This window comes from Lonchura striata, chromosome 1 (genome assembly GCF_046129695.1).
Source record: "Lonchura striata isolate bLonStr1 chromosome 1, bLonStr1.mat, whole genome shotgun sequence".
Classification (NCBI taxonomy): domain Eukaryota; kingdom Metazoa; phylum Chordata; class Aves; order Passeriformes; family Estrildidae; genus Lonchura; species Lonchura striata.
In genome coordinates this window covers 93325129-93340237 of record NC_134603.1, presented here as the reverse complement: position 1 = coordinate 93340237, position 15109 = coordinate 93325129, and the positions used below count along the sequence as shown (strand labels likewise).

General features: G+C 43.7%; 1 protein-coding gene across 8 annotated transcripts in view; it reads left to right on the top strand.

Annotated features, from left to right (window-relative positions):
* The window catches only part of RREB1 (ras responsive element binding protein 1), a 118686-nt gene that overhangs the window by 13196 nt on the left and 90381 nt on the right, over positions 1 to 15109 (top strand). Inside the window, exon 1 of one of the 8 annotated variants that reach the window (XM_021534673.2) lies at positions 11610 to 11677. The exons of the other annotated variants lie outside the window; for them this stretch is intronic. The gene's annotated coding sequence lies outside the window, so the exon portion shown is untranslated. Of the gene's footprint in view, positions 1 to 11609; positions 11678 to 15109 lie in introns of those variants that run through there. 8 annotated transcript variants of the gene reach the window in all.

Here is a 15109-nt window from a genome sequence, read left to right as displayed (position 1 = left end):
GAGCACAGTTGTTCGCAGCTTCCTTCCACTCCCCTTGCTTGTTCCAGAGAGGCGGCACTTCGAGTCACCCGTGAGGTTTACCAAAGCTGCCTTTCCTGGTATGTTGATAACCAGGTTCCCTGATGGAGATACCTCTGTATGGTTAAGGGTGGGGGGGGCTCTCTCATGACTTCCATGATGTGGGATGCACAGTGCAAAATTACCCCTGTCATAAATACTGGACTGAATGAATGTGAGTTCCTCTCAGGCCAAAGATGGCTTTTTCCAGTTTAATAGCTAACATAGCAGTTTCCAGAAGTCACAAGAGAATCCGATGTGTAGCTGGAAGTGCTGAGGGAAGAGGATACCAGCTTTTCCAGAACTGTGCAGCTCAATCACAGAACGAGGTTGGACTGGACATGAAACTGGATTCCAGGGTGACGTGGTGATTGCAGCCTCTGCCGGCTTTGCTTCTTCCCACAGCTGGGGAGTTGATTGTCCCAGCAGGCCTGTGCCAGCATAGTCCTGCTGCTAGTCTTGTGGTGTTATCCCAACACAGAAGCCGTGCTTTGAATGGCTTGCAAAGTGGTAAGCAGCACGCAAATCTAGGCAACAGGGGTGAGCCAGCCTACCCAGGCTTCTTGCAAAGCTGAATTTGCAAAATGCTGTCTCCATCAAGAGCGACGTAATAATAAGTTGCAGAGATTCTGTCTTGAAAAACAAACAGTGAAACACAGGCATTGGGGCAGCAGGGTGTTGTGCTCTTTTATAAGGCTCTTGCTTTTTATTAACTCAGGTTAACTTTATCAGCTGGATTAACTTTTCCCATATCATTCCATAATTATTGTAGTAATTAGGAAAAATGACATAGGGTCATGGCCTCACACATGGCCAAGTAAGCATCTAGTCACATTCTTTTCAACTGGGACAGTGGCATGAAGAATTTCTTTACTGAAGGTCACAGAGGGAGACAGTAAAAGAGGCAGAGAAAGAGCCCAAATGCTGTGAATCCAGTCTTGTGTCTCCACCATTAGATCACGCTTCCTGTCTAGGCAGATGAACCCACATAAAAACCTCAGTTCACAAACAGATGACATTCAAGTACTACCAGCATTGTAAAATATGGCTAGGGCTAATATATTTGCTCTGACTTTCATCTTGAGTGCCTAGTGGAACACCTGTAAGTATTTACATTTTAACATGAGCTTTTGTGCTCGTGAAAGCAGACAGTTTGACAGCAGTGACCTCTCACACAAAAGCCTGAATAAGTGATGAACTTCCAACAAATCCATGACCTGAACTCTGCTGGATGTATATTGAAGGTGACAAGTTAATATGGCCTGTGGCAGTACCAGCAAGAGCTCTGGCTCTGTGCTGAGCTCTTCTGGTGGAGGTGGTCTGCAAATGAGCTACTAACAACTATTCCTATCCAAAAGCCTGGAACTAAGCATGTCTGTATTCACTGGATGGATGAGAACCTCAGGCAGCTGTTTGATGCAGAAAAAATTTAATTTTTTCTGAAGGTTTCTTGTCCTGCTGATCTGCTCTGACCCTGGATTAAGGGCTTGGTTTATGTTGCAGAAGAGGCAGAAAGGTGGATGTGTCTCCTCCCAAGCAGAGCACTTCCGAGTTTGCTGTGTTTGAATTGAATTGAGTGGTAGTTAAAATTTCAATTATGGGCATCTCTGGAGTTGTACGTGTCTCTGCTGCAAGCACAGTAACCACTGGCCGTCAGACAGGGATGACAGCTCTGGTACAGTAACCTCTGAAATCATCCTGACCTGGATCACGTTGAAGCTGCGGCTCTGGTGACATTTCCTCAGGACTGCCCTGTCCTGGAATGAGCAGTTCCTGGTACCTGCTTCTCCAGTGAAGCTTGGATTCAGAGCAGAGAATGCTTCCTCAAACTGACAGAAATGCCTCTGGATCTGTTGCAGGAGGCACTTTTGTTCTGTGCTAAATTCTGTGGAGTAGGTCATGCTGCATTTTTTGCCTGCGAACCTGAAAAACAGTGGGAATCCTGATTGTATCTTAATACCAGGTCAGACCCAAAGCTTGTCATGCCCAAGATGCTGGTCAATGTGAATTTATCAAAAGAGAGTATGGCAAGAGAGCACCTATTAGTGATGCTTTCCTAATGTAGTCTACCAGCAACATGCTTCCAGAATCCCTTAAGCCAAGGGGTATTTATGTAGCTAGAGTATTTAGGTTCAAGAATTCTTTTTTTATGAGCTTGTCCAGTGGCTTTTTGACCCTATACTGACTCTTGATATGTTGTGATGGTGAATTTTGCAGTTTAACTGCATGCTCTGTTGGAGAGGAGCTGAAAAATTGATTTTATGAATCTCTAATTTTATGCTTTCACTTACTACCATTTAGGACTTGTACTAAGGGAAACAGCAGGTACTCATTCGCTAACAACCTTCTCCACACCTTTCAGGGTTTTCTGGACCTCTGCTGTGTCACCTCTGTGGCCTTCCTCCCAGGTTGGAGTTCTAATCTGAGTAGCCATTATTATGCAGAAATTGTTCGATACTTTTGATTACAGTGTTCATCAGTGCTTTTAAAAGCTTTGGTTTGCCTTGTTAACATCTATCACAGGCACATGCCAAAAATACTTTATTTGCCTAGATATTTATTGCTGTAAGACATATACTTGGACAGGCTTTAAAGTTTTCCAGGTGCTGCCATGATTCTGCAGCAGCTTTTCTGTGAAACTTTCTCCATGTTGGCAAGTCACAGTCAGAAGATGATGATTGGTGAGGTTTGTAGGTCTGGCTTAGTTACTATATCCTGATTGCTTGAGAGCTGCCTGTTTAAATGGTACTTTTCTTGCAGTTTTCCTTCCCAGATATACTGCTGGTTTCCATGAGCAATGTCCCTGTATCCCCCCACTTAATATGCCCCCCGTGCTTCCTCCCTACAAATGGCAGCCTGAAGCATGCCCTGTGTATCTAAAACCTTGGTGAATACAACTTAGCAGAGACAAGGGACATTTGTCCTTGCTCACTCTGGGTGTTTCTTTAGGTTCCACTTAAATGGAGAGATATTACCCACAATAAAGTTTGCCCACATCCTATGCTTGCCTGCTGGTTTGGGATGATGACTAGGATTCATCCATCTGTTTATTCTTGGCCAGTATCAGAGGAATTGTTTTGTAATTTTACTGAAGTAAAATTAGCATATTCTGCAATTCTACTGTTTCTCCATCCCCTTTTTTATATTTGCTAGCTGTGAACCCACTTGTCCACCTGTAGGACTGACTGGTCCATGTTGGTGGACTTTGAGATTTTATTTTTTGCAACTGAAACAGGTTTGTCTCAGTGCTAGCCATAGTGCTACTATTTACTTAGTTAGATTGCTTTACAAATCAGTGCTTACAGGGCTGCTGAAATGCAGCCGCTTGTGGAGACTGTGGAAGGAGAGGTTTGGATAAGGTCATGCTAACCCCTTTCTTCCTCTGTGTGCTGCACATTCTTCACTGCTGACATGGCCTAAAAAGAAACCTTGCCTTTTAAAGCTCTACCTTAACCTGCCCACCAAATGATGTGTACTGTTTGATTTGTGTTTAGCTGTTGAAAACTTTATTCCAAGGTGCCTGAACTGGGAACTTAGTTTCAAGGGTGACCCTAGTGATTTGAAACCTTCTGCTAAGGAAAGCCTTTCACAGTTGAGAAGTCAGTGTTATCTAGGTTACTTACTCCATGTACTAAGCCTCTCAGGATTGATGAAATGTAGTGGTCTTAGGAGAAACAAGCCCTGTTCATCAGGTAGTACTGATTTATAATGATAATCTTTGACGGTTGCTGTGTGTAAAGCCATTCTAAATAAGCTGTTCAGCACTTAATACTGATCTCTGTAGGCTTTGTGAATTATACAGTATTTGAAAGTAGCAAGCATATGTATTTGGAGAAAGGGGACAGGGGCTGTTCTTTCAAACTATCAAGTTGTGGTTGTAGGTCTGATGTTTGAATTCAGAGCTCCTCTTTTATTCTGCTGCTGCTCTATGCATTTAGTGGCTTAAATTTAAATTTAATGTCATAAAGGTCATATGAGGAATAAGGAATGGAGCCCTAGCATGGTATATGCTTTGCAGGTGTCTCTCTGCTCTTGGGTGTTAGATCAGGAAAACCTAAAAATAAACATAAAGTCATTGTGTATGTGTAAGCAGGAGGGTGTGTTTATGTTGCTTTAATTAGAAGTATTTTCTTGACTGCTTGTTTTCTTGGGGTATGCATTCAAAATAATAAATATTTTAAATACCTTAAAAGTATGCCTTAAAGTGCTAGGCCAGAAAGGTAATAAGGACTTTTTGTATTTGTCCCTCTGTCTTTTGGAAGTTCAGTTTTGGCTCAGTCAGTTCCCTTAGCAGACTTACTGTGCAGCTGATGTAGTTGTGGTGGAAGAATGAGGTGGGAGAAGAACAGAAGATGACAGGACTTCTGATTGCAATGCAGTTAGAACAGATTTCAAAAGCCCAGACAGCCATTATTATAAAGACCATTGCTCAAACCATCAGAGCCATCATGTCTTCCTTGTGAAGCAAGGGCCAGCATGAAAAGTGGAAGAATCAAGTGGAATGCCTTTTTTTTCAGTTTATCATTGCAAGGTCCTTGAATCAAATGTGGATGCAACAAGATGCATTGCCTGCTAGCATGGATCCTTGATCCTAGAATCAGTGCTGCTAGGTTAATGAATTCCTGTAGACAGAGCCTAATTCAAGCTTGCTCAGTGGGTGGGGGGTGATTAGCAATGTCTGTTGTATCTGTCCCTGTCTTTAGGAAGTGCATCTTCTGTGTATGTTGGGCTTAGTAATTTTGCTGTCTCAGTCAGAGTTGTAATGTTGAAAAACCAGCACAATCATTTTGCATTTTTTAAAAGATGCTTCATTTAAAACATGTAGGTTCTTAGCTGCCCTCTGGCTTCCAGCCTACTTGAAGGTGAGAATGAGCATCCCCTCCATGGCTACTGTCAGTTCATGGGTATCTCTGCTGTGATTCCAGTAACTGTAAGAGTGACAGGCTTATGTTAATAGAGTCACTTTTCCCTCCCCTTTTCCTTTTCCCACTTGCTCCTGTCTTTCAGGTACATTGTGGTGTTTGCCTTTAAAGGTTGTGTTTAACACCACTTGTATTCAAGCATCTTCCCTCCACCACTTCAAGGCAAGTATTCTTCCAGGTATGTGACTGCAAACAATGCAGAGGAAAGCATCTCAATGGAGATCTGTTCTTGATGTTTTTTATCTCTTTGAAGATGCATTTTTTAAAGAGTCTTTTGATATTTAGGTATTTCCTCTCAGCTTTCCCTTTTCTGGTGTGTTTTTGCCTTGGTAACTAAAAAAATTCATAATGACACTGAATTAGTGACTTCAGAATGGATTCCTTGGCAACCTAAATGGGCATTTGACATCATAGGATGAAGAGGTGGTAAAACCAGCTTGAAGAGGTTTGGTTGTCTGTGGGTTTTCTTTTTTTTTCTTTTTTTCTTTTTTTCTTTTTTTTTTTTTTTTTTGTAATTTGTTTACCACCTCATCTCTAGCAGTTCACTCCTGCTGTTATCTTCTGAGATGCTGATACAAGTGTTTGTGGGGTTTCACTGTAAGCCTTATCTCTAAAACGTTCTGAGTAGCCAGTTCTCTTTAATTTTTTGTGTCTTTGAACAATCATACCTCACCAACTTTTGTTTTGATCAATAAAGGGGAGGCAATCATAGGCTTTCACTTGCATAGGAAATGAGCACCTGAAGGAAGGGTAGAGCTTCTGGAGAGATGTTGGCCCTCAGTGCAAGCAGCAAAAAACTATGCACTGTTTTTATCAAGAGGGTTGAGAGTTTTGGCTGCAGAGATAGCCCCATATTCCCACCTTATCACACATCCCTTTTTTTCCCTCTTGATGCAAATCTTGTTACTGCATTAACTGTGTAAAAAATTCTGGAAATCAGGTCTCTTTTAGCTTTGTTCTTTCTGTTTCCAAATTAATTTCCATCTTGAGAGAGTGTCTTTCTTAATCATGCTTGATATTGTGTAAGGAGATCATGTTTCATCATGTAAGATTGTGGTCCAGGTTTTGTTCTGACTGGACTGGTACAAATCTGGTGCAGCTTTGCGAGTGTTGGTGTATCTTTTGTGGAAGAAATCGGTTTGAGTAGCCAGGGGCAGAGTATCAATCACAGCCCAGAAATACCAGCTTAAGGAAAATAAGAGTGAAGACTGATGTAGGTTTTGTTGGAATGCCCAGGCTTCTGTTATAAGATATGAAACTAAATATATGCTAAAAGCCAAGTAAGTACAAAGACTGCAACACTACATTTCCTAGAAAATTGTCCTATTGCAGAGGAACATGGACTGTGAAAGGGCCTTATGGCATCTGCACATTTAATGCAGGCTCTATCAATAGCTGACTTTGGTTACAATAGTCCCACTTGTTTTTAGATTTCTGCAGGTTTTTTTTTTTTTGTTGTTTTTTTTTTTGTAACTGTTTGGGACAGTAGCATATAAAACAGAGCAACATGTAGAAATCTAAAACTCCAGCCAAAAGACACCTCCTTTTTGTGTCTACGTGTTGCAGCTGTCTATCTTTTGGCAGCAGGCAGCCTGTGTAGAATGTGAGGCTTTAGCACTGAAACGTGGAAGAGAGAATTAAGGGGTTCTGAACTTCAATCATTCTTTTCTAGAGAATTTCAGTCCTCACCATTGCTTAGTTATTTGGAGACTGTAGGGTTGGTTTTTTTCCTTTCAGTAACTCCTTATGTTCACAATAACAGGAGTGTCTCATATAAACTGAGACAGGTTGCTAACTCTTCACTTTCCTCAGTTCTCCAGTTTAGTAATCAAATTAATTGGAGCTAGTTGAATGGATACCCAGCTGAGAGGAAAGGCAAAAAAGAATGCATGCATGTATTTTGTTAGGGGTAGGAGAGGAGTAAAGGAGAGACTTTGCTATTTCTGCCATGAAACACTTTTGTATAAGCCAAATAAATGCTTTGTTACAGGGATGTCAGTATGGGACATTTTGTTTCTGCATAAATTATGGATTACGTCATAACACCTAGGGCATAGTTACACCTTTTAATCTCCCCTGTTCCACCTGGAAAGGCAGAGGATTTTGTGAGATGAGCCAGTGTAGGAGCTTCCCTCAACAGTGAGTTGTTGCATTTTGGAGGAAGCAGATGCATACTTTTGTACCAAGCAAGCAAACTGAAAAGGGAAAAGTATAATAAGACACTGTGAGACTTTCCATTAAAACCTGTTTTTTTAAAATTACTTTGTGCCTTCAGTTATGCAGATGTTGTCAGAATAGACAGTGGAAACTGTTGAGAAACAGGATTTGGGTGCTGATCTCCATCTTCCTTGTAGACTAAATCCATGCCTTTTGCCCAGGGTTTTCATTATTCTAGCCTGGCCTGAGATGTGGTCTTCCTTTTAGCCAAGACTTTTGTATTGCTGTGGTTGTTACATCTGCCCTGGGCAAGCAGAGAACACCAGCACAGGCACTTCCATACGCTGGTGGTACTGCTGCCTTGCTGGCACGGGCTGGGCTGCCGCTCTCACTTAGAAAAGTACGGTTAAAGTTGTTCAGCTCTAAATTTAGTGCACGGATGAAGCCAGACTTTTCGGTTCATAGACAGCGTTAGACCTTTCTGAATCACGTAACTTCTGGTGCGCAGAGGCCGTGTGGCGGTGCTCGAGCAGGTTTCAGCTTTGTTTTTGTTGTTGGCTGCTGTTGCTCACAACTTTAACACGCAGCTTTAAAGGCCTTGCTCTTGGGGAGGCTGGTATTGAAAGGAGTGGAAATCATCCCGGGGAGAGGAAAAGGACAGGCTAACCTTGGCACCTGGGGCCTGGCTATTATGTTGCACTTCCTCTGCGGGGCGGCGCGGGGCGCGGGGCCGCCGGAGTGATGTTCTCACAGCAAATGGAGGAAGTTCCTCCAGCAGCAGCAGCGCTTCTGGATCTCCTCTCGCCTGGGGGATGGGGCAGGGTGGTGAAAGAGGGCTATACAAAGCACCGAGCCGAGGGGGTGGGAAAAAAAAAAGAAGCAAAACAACAGCCTTCAGCTACTTGCAAAGCTCGACAAACTTTTCGGAAATGTGAATACTTCTCGTATTCGCCGTTTTGGGGAGGGGTTGGGGAGCGCGAGAATGTTTCTTTGCCCGGCGCTGCTGGCGGCGGGGAAGGTACCACGGGAAGGAGCCGGGAAGGATGGAGGGGGGCGGCCGCTCCTCTCTCACTGGTTGCTGACTAAACAGTTCTGTCAGCTGGCAGTCGGCGCAGCCTGGGGATTTGCGATAGAGCTCCTGGAGGGTGGGGGCGGCTGCGCGGGGGGAAGGGAGGGAAGGGCTGGCCCTGCTGCAGCCGCTGCTGCTCCCTCGCCCTCGTGGCAGGGAGGCCTGGGTCCCCTGGGCACGGCCACGGGGAGTTTTGGCAGGGATACCCAAGCGAAGGGGATGTGCCTGCATCCCCGTTCGACTGGGCAGTGGGGCGGTGCCTTGAGTAGCAGCCCCAGCCCACTGGAAGCCTGTCCTGTGCAGGAGTGTGTTCCTGTCCGACTGGTACCCGCACCTCCGTGCACCTCCGTCGCCTGCTTCGTCAGAGCACGTGCCTCTGCCAAAATTGCCGGAGCCGGTTGCTGGGGCGGAAGGAACGCGCTCCCATCCCAGCTCGGATGTGGCTGTGGATGCTGGCGCAGAGGGCAGCCCTGCGGGTCAGGGCTGTGTTTGCCCCTTGGCAAGGCACTCACAGTGACAGTGCCAAGTGCAGAGCAGGACCCAGGCTTGGGCAGTGCCCTCCCTGTGCTCTGCCACAGGTAAGACACTGCCCCATCTAAGCGTGTTAGGAAGCAGACAGTGAATCCTGGCTGCTGTTCAAGTTTAATGTTTCCTTTCTCGGCCTTGAAGGCAGATGGAGCCCAGGGTAGCCCTTGCAAAGAGCAGGAGGTATTTACAATGATTCTTTTAGGTCGGTTATGTTCAAATCCTATTTTTCTGCTCCTCTTGTTTTGTTTTCCATAAATCGTGTGCTGTAAAGTTGGAACAGCCTTGGAACAGCTGTGGCTTTTCACCCATATGCTTCCGTCCCCTCCACCCCCTATTAGGAGTAAGTGAAGGATGGGTTGTATGTGAATCACCTCCATACATATTTCACTTCTCCTGTCCCAGCAATGCAAGACAGAGAAGGACCCTGTCCTGACAGGCAAAAAGGGTGTGTGTCTCAGTTGTTTGAGGTCAACTGAGTTAGCTGAACACAATTAAAAAAAAAAAACAAAAACTCTTGATGCTCCTTAAGGTACAGCTTACCATGTCCAAAGCTGTGTTTGTGGCTGTGTAAGACCAGTTAATATGTTAACCTGCATCTTAATGAACATTAAGGTAGGTTTTTAGTAATGTTAGTCTGACTCAACTGAGCTACCATGGTTGTAGTCATGAGTGAACTTGTCCAGCCCAGATGGACAAGGTTGCTAGAGGCTTTAGTTTGCAGGACAGCTCCAGTCAGTGTTTCTGACGGTCTAAAGGTGATTTGCTTTTTTTTTCCCTTTTTATTTTGCCAAAGCTGAGTGTGCTGTGAAAGATGAGTGAAGGCTATAGAGAAGTGTTTATATTGTGATGTGGAAATCTACAGATCTCACCCAAGAGCTGCTTTGTTGTACCTTTGTACAGCTCTCATCACCTCAGTGCAGTTCTCAGCTGGGTGTGTTGTGCCTGGCACTCCTTCACAGCACACCTGGATGCCCTTTTATGCACGAGTCAAGCAGCAGCATGGTTTTGTAGGGCCTTGGAATCCTTTGCCAAGTGGCCATACGGACAAGCTGGGCAGCTGGACTGCTGTCAGTTTGCTCTCAGCAATGTAGGTGTCTGCGAGCTGGTGTGGGAAGGTTGTAAAGCACTAAAGTATCCGAGTGACACCTCAGTCTCCATTCTGCTTTAAACACTCTGCTTGTGACAGGCCATAAGAGTGAAGCCCTTTGTGAGAGTGTGTTTAAATTGATAAAACTTGAATCTTTAAATACTTAGCTTTTCCCCATGGTTATTGTAGGTAAAAAACACTTCTTTGGTGCTGGGTTGTTTGTTTTTTTTTGAGCAGAGAGAAAAGTCTCCAGGAGACAGGAAGACAATGAGAGGTTAGTGTAGAGCCAGATGTACATCATCTGTATTTTAAAACAGGCAGACTGTCTCTCTGAAAATGGAATTATTTTGAGAAGAGGGGGGTATATAACTCTTTGAATGCTTAGGCATATGGTCTGAAATGCTGAATAACCGCAATCCTCACTAACTTCACAAGGAACGCTTCTGGAAATGGCTCTTGATGCATTGGGTACAAAGCACTACAAGTGCGGGTAAACAGTTCTTTAAAATATTTTGGCACACTGAGAAAACTTCAGAGAGTGCTACTTGGAAGCTGAACACTTGACTTTTCGTGGATAAGATCAGTTTAAATAGGTGTGTTTTTCTTCCTTCTGTGTGTATGAGAGAGGGGAACAGGAGGGCAAGTAAAAAAATCAGAGGAAAAGACCTCATTGCTGACTGGGGAGACTTGTTTGACCTTCTGAGCCCTGTGCACTTGTCTGTGGTTTGCAGCCAAAGACTCTCACTTTGAGAGTGCCTTGCTCCTCGTGCTGAACTATTTTTTGACGCAGTGAATGAATGCAATATGTTAACACTCCTGTAAGTCCCAGAATTGCTTGGCTGCCCCTTGCCCTGCCTGCCTTGCGCTGGCTGAAAAGGTACCATTGTTTGTTCTGCAAACAGTGGGTGATGGTTGTTTCCAAGGTGACTGCGGCACTGTTGCTGCCCTCTAGTACAAAAAAAAAAAAAGTTGTCATTAAACACCTGAGAGCATCCCACTATCACCAGACAGTGGGAGGGAGGCAGGAACTGTCTGTAGGAGCTCTCTGTGCTGGATATTACAACACAGATGGAGAAAATGCCAGTAAACTAAGAAGGGGCGATGCGCACATTTAGTCCATGCTTCAAAATATTGTTCCTAAATAGTGCACAGATACAGCAGTTGAAACTGCTGATTGTTTCTAAGAGTGTCTCTGCTGGGAAGAAATGATGATAAATTTAAAGTCTCTAAATAATACGGATCAACTGGTAGTTGTAGTTTGAGTTTACAGTAGTAACATTCTGCTTTTTCACTTAATTGACAGGATGTTTTGAAGACTGCTCAAGCCAAGGGTGTGTGGACTTCTAGAGGGAAAGCTAAAAGAAAAACTCAACAGTTCTGCTAGACTAGTAGGTTTTCAGACTGTTTTGGAAAATAATTATTTGGGGATAAAGTATGAATGCCCCAGAAAGAGACCCCAGAAACTACCCCCAGTAGTTCTTTCATTCCTTTTGTATATTCTTGAAAGGCCTGTGGTACTCAGAACAGCAACTTATTTTGAAGTGTCTAGGTGGATGGATTTGAAGAATTTTTTCAGTCTTCTCCCTGAGCTGCCTGCCCATCTACTCATGTAGCTGTTTAGCAGGGGGCGGGGGGGATGAGTTTAAAAAGAAAAACAAGCTAACGCTTCTTTTTAATTGGTCATGGATGCTGCTAGCAGAACTTTGCCTCCCTCTGCAACAGGTTTAGTACAGTTCATACACAGGTTTCAGTAAACATTAACCACTTTTATCTGGGCTCGCAGCATGCTGAATGGTTAGCAAAGAGCATGTACTGAGAGAAACAGAGAGAATGAACAAGTCCAAGGTCAAAAGGATGGTAGGTTTTCCTTTATTAAAATAAGGGGGGGAGAAGGTTGACAACACTTTGTGGAAAAATAGGCCTGTGTGAAAACATGATTCTTGTCTTAAAGCTTTCATCTGGGTGAGAGTATGTGGGGGTACTGCAAGAAGGATGTGCATCTTGAATTTTTTTTCTGCTCCAGGGAGATGACCAGAACAATCAGTCTCCTTGCACTTTTGCTGACTGACAGCTTAGCTCCTCGTGACTTAGATCAATCTAGAGCAGAGTATAAGCTTTGCTATTGCTTGTTGCATATTTGCAGGGGCTTGTTCCCACCCATCATCCACCAAGATCCCTCTGGCTTTGGCAGTGCACAGCCGAACAGAGATCACAGTTCCCTCCCTTCTGTGCCTGCAATGATACAAAGCCATCCTGGTTAGGAAAGGTGGTTAAAGAACTGCGGTTTAGCAATTTGCCTCACCTTTCTTTCTCTTGCGTGACTTGGATGTTTTTTTATTGCATTTGAGGGCTACAGTGCTGCTAACTTTTCTGTAGAATGAATTGCTGTAGTGATTAAAAAATAGTTGATCAGCTTAGCAACGAAAATGAGGTAATTGTGGCTAAATTAATGAAATTATTTTACACTGTGGTCTGGAAAAAAAGGCATTTTGAAAAGAGCATGTAATCTGCCCTAATGAAATTTGTTGAAGCATCTGATGCCACAGTTCAAATTGTAAGTTATTTTTAATTGTGCAAATCAGCATATCCTGTCCCTCCTAGCTTCATTTAAATACTTCTTTGCAAAAGAAGCAGCAGCATTCACCTACATATTTCCTAGAAAACAGCATCACTGAGAGGTTGTACCTCATTGGAAAAACACTAATTTAGTTAAATGATACATCAAACACAGAAGAAATCCAAACCGTGTGTAGCTAGTCTGACAGTAGTTTTGAGAAACACCCTACACTGCATGCCCCTCAAATCAGAAACGTGTGCACACAGTTAAAAATCTCATCTTTGTGGTGACACAGATGATTCAGTGCAGGAAACGAGAGGAATTTCTTTCAGCAGTTAAGCATTTGTGGGGCGGGGGTGTGAGGAGGTCATGGTGTTCAACACACCCGGTTAGAAACCTTCAGGCTCCTTTCCCTACTGTGTTTTATATCGATTCAAATCAGGGCTGATACTGGAGGCATCAGCATAAGAAGCAAATTCCATCCTGTTGGTTCCACCTGGATCAGATGGGAAGTAAAAGAAAGAAAGGAAAAGATGTTTTTGTTGGTTTTAAATTTTACCTACAGATGTTAACCATCCTACTCAAAAACATCCCTTATCATGGGATGTGCAAGGAGTCACTCTTCCATCCTGCAGGAGTTGGACTGTGGGGTGGCTGGGCCAGCGCATGGAGGAGGGTTATCACCAGAGCTGCAGCGGTGGCCCATGTTCTTCCTTCTGCAATGGCTGCATGGTCCCAGGGCAGGCAGAGAGAGAGCTTTACATGCAGGCTTGCCATTACAGCCTCTTGAAAGATGGCGTAGTTCATCTAAATATAAAATACGGACTGTGGTTTCAGTCTGAAATATTTGTGGGATTTTACAAAACCACTACAAACAAACAAAGTAAACAGCAGCAAAAAAATGACACATTTCAGGCAGGATTTTTTTTTTCCTTTTTCTTTTGCAAGGTGATGCGGAGACTTGTATTCTGTGATTCAGTGTTCCAAGGAAGTACCTTTCTCAAATGGAGTACATCTTTGTTCATCCCTTATTCACAGACTTCCTAAAGAGCTTTATATTAAAGCTTTTCAGGAGACTGGGGTGTGATTTTCTTTTCAGCTCTGTAGATGTTCTCCCACAGTTTCCCAGGTGTTTTTGTTGCCTTCTTCAAATTTAAAACTAACAAATTTAAAACTAACAATTGACAAAAATCAATCATGTGCTGTATTAGAAGCCTTTGCAAAGCCTATGGAGGGAAACCAAATCATGTGTGCCACTTGAATTCTAGAATGCAGAGGGTAGGTTTAATGGAAGCATGTACAAAACATTACATGTGTGGGTAGCCTTTTGCCTTGCCTGGAACCTACCAATGAGTAAAGTCAGACAGTTTTTAGATTGCTTTGATACATCTGTAAAAGCCTTTGCAGTTTTGTATTTGCTGTAAGTCTCCAGCTGATAACCAGCATTAATGAAGTGGCTTTCTATACAGTTTTATTGAAATTATTTATGCAACTGCAGTGCAAGCTTTCTTGCAAAAGCAGTCATTTGCAGTGCACAGCTGGTAAGCAGAAGCATTACCGTTCATTCTCCAGTGCCTCAATAGCTATGCAATTCTCACTGCTGTAGCTTGCCGTGCATGTTCCCAGTTATTCCTCGACTCCAATGGGCATGCAGGTTTTGGCTGCTTCTGGCACTGAGGTGGAGGAGTGGCTGTCTCTCTCTTGAAGAAGTACTCATCCTGTTTTGCCTTTGGTTGCTTGTTTGCTTGCTTGGGTTTTTTAAACCTCAGTGGAAAAATACTTTTACTGTCAGTCTGTGGGACCACAGTCCTGTTCACCTCTGAAACGGTTTCATAATAGGCTCTCAGAAGACCATTAGGTACACTGGGGATAGGGATAGTTACATGCATCCCCTTTTTAGATACCCTTGCAAAGGCTTCAGGGCAAGAGGACTCTATTAGTAATGTCTTAAAATAATACAAATCTCTTGATAATGCAATGGAGGGACTCATTCTGTCAGCCACAAAATTTCTGTTGTCTCTCCTTCAGCTGGGCTTGCCTTGTCTGTGGAAGACAGGGTCAGTTCTCCCAAACTGTCAAGATAAGTTTTTAGGAGAAAACTTACATTGGGCGAGGTGTGAGACCTCTATGCTGCATGAACTCCAGGAGGAAATAGGGTGCACAGCTTCAGGGCAGCCAGGAGTGGTTGGGCAGAGTTGTTTCTTATTTCCTATTAATGTGCAAGTGGGACTTAATTATTTTGGTGTCCTACAGGAACTGCCACTGACTGAACTTCAGTTATGGTATATGATGTGAGGGTTTTTTTTGCTTTATTACTTAACTCAGTAGAATGGAGCGGGTGACAGATATTAATTAATAAGCCATGCTGCTTAACTGCTTAGCTCTAAAGGGAGCACTTTTGCATAGACTTGCATGGGTGTCTCATGCATCTTAGGGACGAGGTCAGATTTGCTTTCAGAGATGTTAGGTGTCTTTGGGGCTGATTGCAGTGTCTGGCATTTCAGCTTCAGGAGCCAGAGGTTCCCTCAGCCAAGGGCAGACTGGACAGCATGATCTCACCCTGCAGCAAGACCTGGACATCCATAGACCTGTTTGTGCTTCCCAGCACAAGGTGCTGACTAGCTGAACTGTCCCGATGGGCTACACATGGGCCAGAAGCTGTGAACTGAACATCCCCAGAGTGAAGTGGCATGGGGCCTGAAGAAGTGGTTTTAGTGTACAACCAAAGTCAC